Here is a 9,862-nt window from a genome sequence, read left to right as displayed (position 1 = left end):
CCGCATGCAGATAATGCAATGTATGTCCTTCCTTAAAGAGTGAGTGTCATCTGAAAATTATGTATTGTTTAAATCAAGTTTTTATGACTTTTTTTATAACTTTAGGTGATTTTTAAAAATGCCACTATTTTTCTTATTTCTAATATCTTCCAATTTTTGTACTTGGTAGGGTTGGACGATATCAAAAATATTCCCGTGATAACGATCTCAAAACCCCCTTAATGACCAGGCCACTTTTTACACTTCTGCACTACACTACTTTCACCGTTTATTGCTCGGTCATGCAACGTACCACCCAAATGAATTTTACCTCCTTTTCTTCTCACTAATAGAGCTTTCATTTGGTGGTATTTCATTGCTGCTGACATTTTTACTTTTTTTTGTTATTAATCGAAATTTAACTATTTTTTTGCAAAAAAATGACATTTTTCACTTTCGCTGATGGGCATAGTGAGTTCATAGAACTTTATATTTTTTGTCACAAGTTAGCGGAAAATGATGATTTTTTAATTTTTTTTATTTTTCTTACAAAGTCTCACTATACCCATCACAAAATACCTTGGGGTGTCTTCTTTCCAAAATGGGGTCACTTGTGGGGTAGTTATACTGCCCTGGCATTTTAGGGGCCCATATGCGTGAGAAGTAGTTTGCAATCAAAATCTGTAAAAAATGACCGGTGAAATCCGAAAGGTGCTCTTTGGAATGTGTGCCCCTTTGCCCACCTTGGCTGCAAAAAAGTGTCACACATGTGGTATCGCCGTACTCAGGAGAAGTTGGGGAATGTGTTTTGGGGTGTCATTTTACATATACCCATGCTGGGTGAGAGAAATATCTTGGTCAAATGCCAACTTTGTATAAAAAAAACATGGGAAATGTTGTCTTTTGCCAAGATATTTCTCTCACCCAGCATGGGTATATGTAAAATGACACCCCAAAACACATTCCCCAACTTCTCCTGAGTACGGCGATACCACATGTGTGACACTTTTTTGCAGCCAAGGTGGGAAAAGGGGCACACATTCCAAAGAGCACCTTTCAGATTTCACAGGCCATTTTTTACACATTTTGATTGCAAACTACTTCTCACGCATATAGGCTCCTAAAATGCCAGGGCAGTATAACTACCCCACAAGTGACCCCATTTTGGAAAGAAGACACCCCAAGGTATTTCATGATGGGCATAGTGAGTTCATGAAAGTTTTTATTTTTTGTCACAAGTTAGTGGAATATGAGACTTTGTAAGGAAAAAAAAAATCATAATTTTCCGCTAACTTGTGACAAAAAATAAAAAATTCTAGGAACTCACCATGCCCCTCACGGAATACCTTGGGGTGTCTTCTTTCCAAAATGGGGTCACTTGTGGGGTAGTTATACTGCCCTGGCATTTTAGGGGCCCATATGCGTGAGAAGTAGTTTGCAATCAAAATCTGTAAAAAATGACCGGTGAAATCCGAAAGGTGCTCTTTGGAATGTGTGCCCCTTTGCCCACCTTGGCTGCAAAAAAGTGTCACACATGTGGTATCGCCGTACTCAGGAGAAGTTGGGGAATGTGTTTTGGGGTGTCATTTTACATATACCCATGCTGGGTGAGATAAATATCTTGGTCAAATGCTAACTTTGTATAAAAAAATGGGAAATGTTGTCTTTTGCCAAGATATTTCTCTCATATGCCTCGGCAAACGTATCTTTTACTGCAGAGGAGAAATCTCGTCTTGCAGCGCCGCATACACCGACTTGTGTGTAATCTGACAGCAGCGCAATGCTTCTGTCAGAATGCACATCAGTGCTGCAGCTAGTCGATCGGTTGGTCCACCTGGAAGGTAAAAAAAAACAAAACAAAAAAGAAAAAAACAGGCCGCAACGCAATAAATTTTATTAACTTTATAATAACTTTACAACAGAACATATAAACTTTATTTAACTTTTGAAACTGAACGTTAACTTTTTTGCTTACTGGTGTTTTTTTTTTTTTTTTTTTTACCTTTATAGGGCAAACCTCTCCTTCCCCATAGGACAATGTGCAAAGCGCGAATCGCCCAAAGATGTGGCGAAGTGCGTTATGCACTTTGTCCAGGTGAAAGGAGAGGTTTGCAGCAGCTGTGTGTGAATGGGCCCTAATAGCCCTGTGTGCCTGTCCTCTGAGATGCAATCCCTATGCTAAGTGTACCTGTGTGTGGTACTTCCGGAAACACTCTCCAAAGCATAGGGCAAGGTGGTCAGGGCAGTCAGGACAGAAATAGCGGGTGTCACGCCTTATTCCACTCCTGCTACAGACACAACATCTTTTTCGGGGTGACGGTTGGGTGGAGGTACCAGCAACGACATTGGGGAAATGTTGCTCGTGTAGACGGCTAACTACACTGGTGGATGGGGCCACGGAACCTCCTGGATACAGGATGTTCTCGATGAACTCTTCCTGAAATTTGAGGAAGGATCCTGTTCTCCCAGCCTTACTGTAGAGAACAAAACTATTATATGCAGCCAATTGAATTAAATATACAGACACCTTCTTATATCAGCGTCTGGTGCGTCGGGAAACTAAATACGGAGACAACATCTGGTCATTGAAGTCCACCCCTCCCATGAGGGGCTTTTCAATGACTCTGGTTGCTCGCTCAATTTGGATTGTCGTGTCTGCGTGAATGGAGGAGAGCATGTAAACGTCACGCTTGTCTCTCCATTTCACCGCAAGCAGTTCTTCGTTACACAAGGCAGCCCTCTCCCCCCTTGCAAGGCGGGTGGTAACGAGCTGTTGGGTGAAGCCCGCGCGACTAGTTTGCGCGGTGCCACAGCAGCCAATCTGTTCTAGGAACAAATGCCTGAAGAGGGCCACACTTGTGTAGAAATTGTCCATATAAAGATGGCAGCCCTTGCCAAATAAGGGTGACACCAAGTCCCAGACTGTCTTCCCACTGCTCCCCAGGTAGTCAGGGCAACCGACCGGCTCCAGGGTCTGATCTTTTCCCTCATAGATCCGAAATTTGTGGGTATAGCCTGTGGCCCTTTCACAGAGCTTATACAATTTGACCCCATACCGGGCGCGCTTGCTTGGGATGTATTGTTTGAAGCCAAGGTGCCCGGTAAAATGTATTAGGGACTCGTCTACGCAGATGTTTTGCTCAGGGCTATACAAATCTGCAAATTTCTGGTTGAAGTGGTCTATGAGGGGCCGAATTTTGTGGAGCCGGTCTGCAGTGTCCCAGGGGGTCAGTAGTGTATGCTGGGCTTTGTAGTGCAGATTGACCACTAACCTGGGATCCACTGTCGTCTTCAAATCGGGGCAAATACTGGAACAGGCAGGTGATTAAAAGTTCGTGACGCCAGTGTCAATTAAACGGTGACACGCCGTGTAAAGTATGGTGGAAGAATGAAGCAAGCACAGGATAGCCAACAAAAACTGGAACTTTTACTGAATATCAGTCAGGATAATACACGGACACTGGTAGTGCACAGTTCCATAAAAGACGGTTGGTTTTAGAAGAATACAGATGGTTCTTGACATTACAGGAAGGCCGGTCTTAGCGATGAATTATACAGAGTGTTGATTACAGGAGATGCAGTACAGGCGGCTTGCACACTATTCCTGACTGGTCCTGCTACATGTGACTTTCCTCCAAGGTCTAATGCCCTTTATCTGGCGTACCCTTGAAGCTGTCCTTATCTAGTACCTCCTCTGTTATCTTGAGTACCTCTCGCTTTATCTGATCGGCCTCTGTGGTAATCTGTGTCTTGGCTTGTGGCTCGCTTATGCTGCTTCAGCTGAACGGATGGTGACTCAGGAGGGGAACCTTTTCCTTGGATCCGGAACCCGGTTACAGGGCCTTTACTACCCTCTCCTAGCCGGCAGGCTTGGGGCCTGCTTTGCTCTCACAGGCCCATAGCCTTGCCTTCTCTCAGACACAGGATCATTTCTGACCTCTGCTCCCACTGTCTGACTCTCCTGCTACTCCTTCCTGACTGGGCCTTATATAACCTAGGGTTCCCTAGCTCCCTCTAGTGACTCAGAGCTGGAATGACACCCTAGCCGGCCTGCAAATGCACGTTTCACAGTAACAGGAAAATACATAGCATGACATTATAAGATATTCTATACCAACCTCCCCAAAAATACAGGGGGAACGACAATACCCAAGTGACCCTTCTGTAGTGACGGGGTATTACTCTCCCGTACACTACATACCCCGCTGCTTTAAGCTGAGTACGACCTCGTACTCCATCAGGGCCCGCCCAACTGGAATCATGACCTGAAATAGAGAAAGACACATGCATGCATACATATATGTCAATTACACTCTTATCAGACCCAATTGGAAATGGTGAAGTCTGGTGACAAGGGGCGTCGTTCTCTTTTTCACAGGATAGTGAGTGGAACGGGGGCGCTGACCTGGCACAGCGGATGTTTAGAGAACCAGGATAGTCCATGACAATAAATAAGTCCATAATAAATTAACCTCTCAGAGGCTTGCACATAGGAAGTCCATCTCTGGGCACATATACTTGAATAGAAAAACCGGTTATTAAATACTGTCAGCAGCACATATATAAAATGACAATACAGGACTCTGACAATACCAGGGCCTTGTTATCCTGGCAAGTCCTGCTTACCCTTTAAAATAGTGCTGACATAAAAATGTCTTTTCAACCTGAAATGGGGGTAAAAGGGGTAAAATTTGTGCAAAAACTTCAAGGCACAACCGGGAATTCAGCAGCAAACCGGATGTCCCAAACAAAACAAAGGCAGCTGGAAGCATTGATACACAGTGGCACATCATTCAACTAGGATGCCACCGGCCGTGGGTAACTGGCAGCAAGCTTCACCAGCTCTGCCAACTGGAGGGACAAACGGCCGTTAAGGAGATGAACAAGAGGGCAAAAGTACTCACAGACGAGTATCATGTTCTTCCTCAGATGACGAGTCGACATAGGGAACCTGCAGCAGTTGTTCCGGCAAGGACGGCCACATTTGAAACCCGTCTCCCCTGACAATTTTTAGAGGGGGAGGTTTATCTTTCACGGCCTCCATCTCGGCCTCCGTCCTCGGAAATGGAAACCATCGCACGCCTCCTGCGCAGCCGAGGTCCGCCACCCAATACACCCTCTTTCGTAGGGTCTCTAGTTCTGCTTTGCTACAGGTGGTCGGATCTACCGGAGGTCCAGGGGGTCCGGCCGCTGGGGGAACAATGGCAGCTGTTGCTTGGCGCCGGGCCTCAGCACTTTCCTCGGCTCTCCGGCAGCTGTCCTGCCGCTCCTTCTCCTCCTCTCGTCTCACTGCATCCGGAGGGGGGTACCGCTCCTCTAGCCCCTGCAGCACGATAGGCTCCCAGAAGACGTCTGGACTGAGGTAGGCCTGACTTTGAAGATGGGTGGTTTGGCCCTTTTCCACGTGCGCTCTAGCTGTTTCAACCGGTTCTGACCTCTCTTTTCCAGAGTCCCAGTTCTCAGCCGGCGCCTTCGGGCGAGTCACTGCGGTGGCGTAGGGGCCCCTTAGACTTTCGGCTGGGGTGTATTCTATGATCTCCCCTATGGTCAGATTGTGGAGATGCTCCGGGAGGTAGTGCCGCTTTACCGATCGCCGGTTGACATAGAAGTCCCGGCCAGTCCCCAACTCCTGGATAAACCCATAGCCTTTGTCCTTATCAAAGGACACCACGATCCCGCGGCGCCTTTCTAGCTGGGGCTTACCCGGAAAGGAGTCTCCCTGTATGGACTTAGCCATCTCCTCGAACCGCTTCTTCCGGCTGGTGTTCTTCTTCGCCACCGCGGCTCTCAACTCCTCCATAATAGCCGGCCATTCTGCATGCCGGCGACGGATCGGTGGGGACTCCGGTCGGGTGATGCTTAGGTCCATGGCCTGGGCCCAGGGGGTGGCCGTCCAGGCTAGAGGATCCCACGGCCCCAACTCCGGAAAGTCCGGTGGAGTGGCGCCCCACTCGCACGTGGTCTCATCCTCGCTCTCTGCAGCGCACGCCATCTCTTCTCTTCCTGGTTGCTGCATCGACTCTGACTCCTCCCACGCACTGGGCCAGTCTATCTCCATCGGAGCCCCGCCTCCCAGGCGTAACTCTTCAAAGTAGTTAGCCGCTTCGCCACTCCTCAAGGTGGGCGGCGCTCCAGGGCAATCGTCCCCTCCTTCTTCTTGGAAGGTTTCGGCGCCAAATATTCGCGCCTCTGCACATCCTGATGGCGCAGTAAAAAGCCTCATGGCGTCGGCGGCCATTTTAGATGTCCTGATGCTGCAATTCACTGACAGCAAGCAGGATGATGAAAAGTCCAATAAAACACAGTCCACAAATGCGATTTTCTCTCTGGTGGTAGCGCAACACAGTACAGCGTCTCTGATTCCTCCCAGGCACAATTGTAATCCACAGATTAGGAATAAAGGTTACAGTCTTTGTAATACGGTGGTGGAATAGTTAAAGCACACAGTTCACACTTCTCTGCACTGTCGAAGTATGCGGATCCTGTTCGGGACGCCAAAAAGAGCGATGCAGTGTCCCAGGGGGTCAGTAGTGTATGCTGGGCTTTGTAGTGCAGATTGACCACTAACCTGGGATCCACTGTCGTCTTCAAATCGGGGCAAATACTGGAACAGGCAGGTGATTAAAAGTTCGTGACGCCAGTGTCAATTAAACGGTGACACGCCGTGTAAAGTATGGTGGAAGAATGAAGCAAGCACAGAATAGCCAACAAAAACTGGAACTTTTACTGAATATCAGTCAGGATAATACACGGACACTGGTAGTGCACAGTTCCATAAAAGACGGTTGGTTTTAGAAGAATACAGATGGTTCTTGACATTACAGGAAGGCCGGTCTTAGCGATGAATTATACAGAGTGTTGATTACAGGAGATGCAGTACAGGCGGCTTGCACACTATTCCTGACTGGTCCTGCTACATGTGACTTTCCTCCAAGGTCTAATGCCCTTTATCTGGCGTACCCTTGAAGCTGTCCTTATCTAGTACCTCCTCTGTTATCTTGAGTACCTCTCGCTTTATCTGATCGGCCTCTGTGGTAATCTGTGTCTTGGCTTGTGGCTCGCTTATGCTGCTTCAGCTGAACGGATGGTGACTCAGGAGGGGAACCTTTTCCTTGGATCCGGAACCCGGTTACAGGGCCTTTACTACCCTCTCCTAGCCGGCAGGCTTGGGGCCTGCTTTGCTCTCACAGGCCCATAGCCTTGCCTTCTCTCAGACACAGGATCATTTCTGACCTCTGCTCCCACTGTCTGACTCTCCTGCTACTCCTTCCTGACTGGGCCTTATATAACCTAGGGTTCCCTAGCTCCCTCTAGTGACTCAGAGCTGGAATGACACCCTAGCCGGCCTGCAAATGCACGTTTCACAGTAACAGGAAAATACATAGCATGACATTATAAGATATTCTATACCAACCTCCCCAAAAATACAGGGGGAACGACAATACCCAAGTGACCCTTCTGTAGTGACGGGGTATTACTCTCCCGTACACTACAGGTCAAAAGCTGGGTGGCCTCTGGGACGGGAGGTGGTGTTATCACTAAAGTGCAGGAAACGCAGGATGGCCTCAAATCGTGCCCTGGACATGGCAGCAGAGAACATGGGAATGTGATGAATTGGGTTCGTGGACCAATATGACCGCAATTCATGCTTTTTGGTTAGACCCATGTTGAGGAGAAGGCCCAGAATTTTTTTTTGAATTCGGAAACTTGGACTGGTTTCCACCGGAAAGGCTGGGCATTAAAGCTTTCCGGGTTGGCGGATATAAATTGAGTGGCATACCGGTTTGTTTCTGCCACAACTAAGTCCAAGAGCTCCGCAGTCAAGAACAGCTCAAAAAATCCCAGGGCTGAACCGATCTGAGCTGTCTCAACCCGAACTCCAGACTGGGCGGTGAAAGGGGGAACTAATGGTGCGGCTGAAGTTGGGGACTGCCAATCAGGATTTGCCAGCACCTCAGGGATTCTAGGGGGTCTACGGGCCTGTCTGTGCGGTGGCTGCGACGGGGTAACTACTGCACGTGCCACCGTACCAGCTTCAACTGCCCTTCTGGTGCTCGCCACTTCACTATGTTGTACGGCAGTGCTGGTACTAGGTCCAGGATGGGCTGCGCTGCTGGTGTATGCCTCACCACATAATCCGACAGCGCCAGCCCCACTCTGCTGCCCTTGAAGCGGATCCTGCGCAACCTGTGGTCTAGCGACACGGGGCCGGGTACGCCTGGTGGTATCAGGGACCTCAACCTCCTCGTCCGAACTTTGTGTCAGAATGCCACTGCTTTCTACAGGTTCATATTCTGACCCGCTAGATTCATCAGATGAGGGTTCCCATTCCTCATCCAACTGGGTCAGAAGCCTGTAGGCCTCTTCAGAAGAATACCCCCTGTTTGACATTTGGGCTACAAAATTTAGGGGTATTCCCTGAGACTACCCAAGAAAAAAAGCAAGCCTGTCTCACAAAGGGGAGGGTAGCGAAGTACCGGAGGCCGCTGCGGTTGATAAAAAATATCAAAACTGATTTTTTATCATCGCAGCGCTTGTAAAGTGATTGTGCAGTGATCAAAAAATATATATTTTTTGTCACTGCGGCGGGGCGGGCGTGGGTGAACGCATGTGTGGGCGACCGATCAGGCCTGATCGGGCAAACACTGCGTTTTGGGTGGAGGGCGAACTAAGGTGACACTAATACTATTATAGATCTGACTGTGATCAGTTTTGATCACTTACAGATACTATTAAAGTACAAAAGCTGATTAGCGATACGCTAATCAGCGAATAAGTGACTGCGGTGCGGTGGGCTGGGCGCTAAACGATCGCTAAACTACCTAACCAAGGGGTCTAAACTATCCCTAAAACCTAACAGTCAATACCAGTAAAAAAAAAAGTGACAGTTTACACTGATCACTTTTTTCACTTTCACTAGTGATTGACAGGGGCAAGAAGGGGTGATCAAGGGGTTAATTGGGGTGATAGGGGGTGATCTGGGGCTAAGGTGTAGTGTTTGGTGCTACTCACTGTGATGCCTGCTCCTCTGCTGAGACCAACCGACGAAAAGGACCAGCAGAGGAGCAGGGAAGCCATTTAACACATCATATATACAAATATAATGTGTTAGATGGCTTCTGATTCGTTTTTTTAAAAATCATCAGCTTGCCACCCACGATCATTGGCTGGCAAGCTGATGAAGTGACCCCCCTCTAACTTTTGCCGGCCCGCGATGCGCATACGCGGGCCGGCTAAGCGCGTCATCTCGCGTCTCGCGAGATGACGCGTATGTGCGTGACTGTGCCTGGAGCTGCCGCCTCCGGAACACGATCCTGCGTTAGGCGGTCCGGAGGCGGTTAATGTCCTTGAGGACGTCCCAAGCTGACACAGAACCCCTCCCTCAAACAGGCACGGATGGACTACACCGAAGGACACATGAAGGTAAGATAATACAGTTTTCTTACCTCTTATCACGGGCCTGCAGTCCCGGTGTCCGTTAGTGAGGTCCTCCTCGTCTGGTCTCTGGGGGTGCTGGATCAGGGGATCCTATCCTCGAGCCCCATGTTGGGCTCACAACTGTTTTGGATCTGGTCAAACTGCCAGTTCGGTTGATTTACTGCTCCAAATTAGTTAATGTACGTGCATGGAGAGATCAAACTGAGAAACACAGCTGGGGGGTCAAAACAGGCTCTCTGCTTTATTGTAGGTTACAGCAGATTATATAGAACAGGAAGAAGCGTGGGAGGTAAGGTGGCGTGTATATTTTCTATTGGCTATAAACTCTGTATTTTCTGTAACATCTGTGTGCAAAAAGAAGTCCCCCCTCCCCCTTCCAAATAGGGAAAGCTGCTTGCTTGAAATGAACAGAAACCGTCTTGAGGCACATAATAAAGCAGAAAGC

The sequence above is a fragment of the Bufo gargarizans genome, chromosome 3 (genome assembly GCF_014858855.1).
Source record: "Bufo gargarizans isolate SCDJY-AF-19 chromosome 3, ASM1485885v1, whole genome shotgun sequence".
NCBI classification, from domain to species: Eukaryota; Metazoa; Chordata; class Amphibia; order Anura; family Bufonidae; genus Bufo; species Bufo gargarizans.
Note: the sequence above shows the minus strand (reverse complement) of the source record.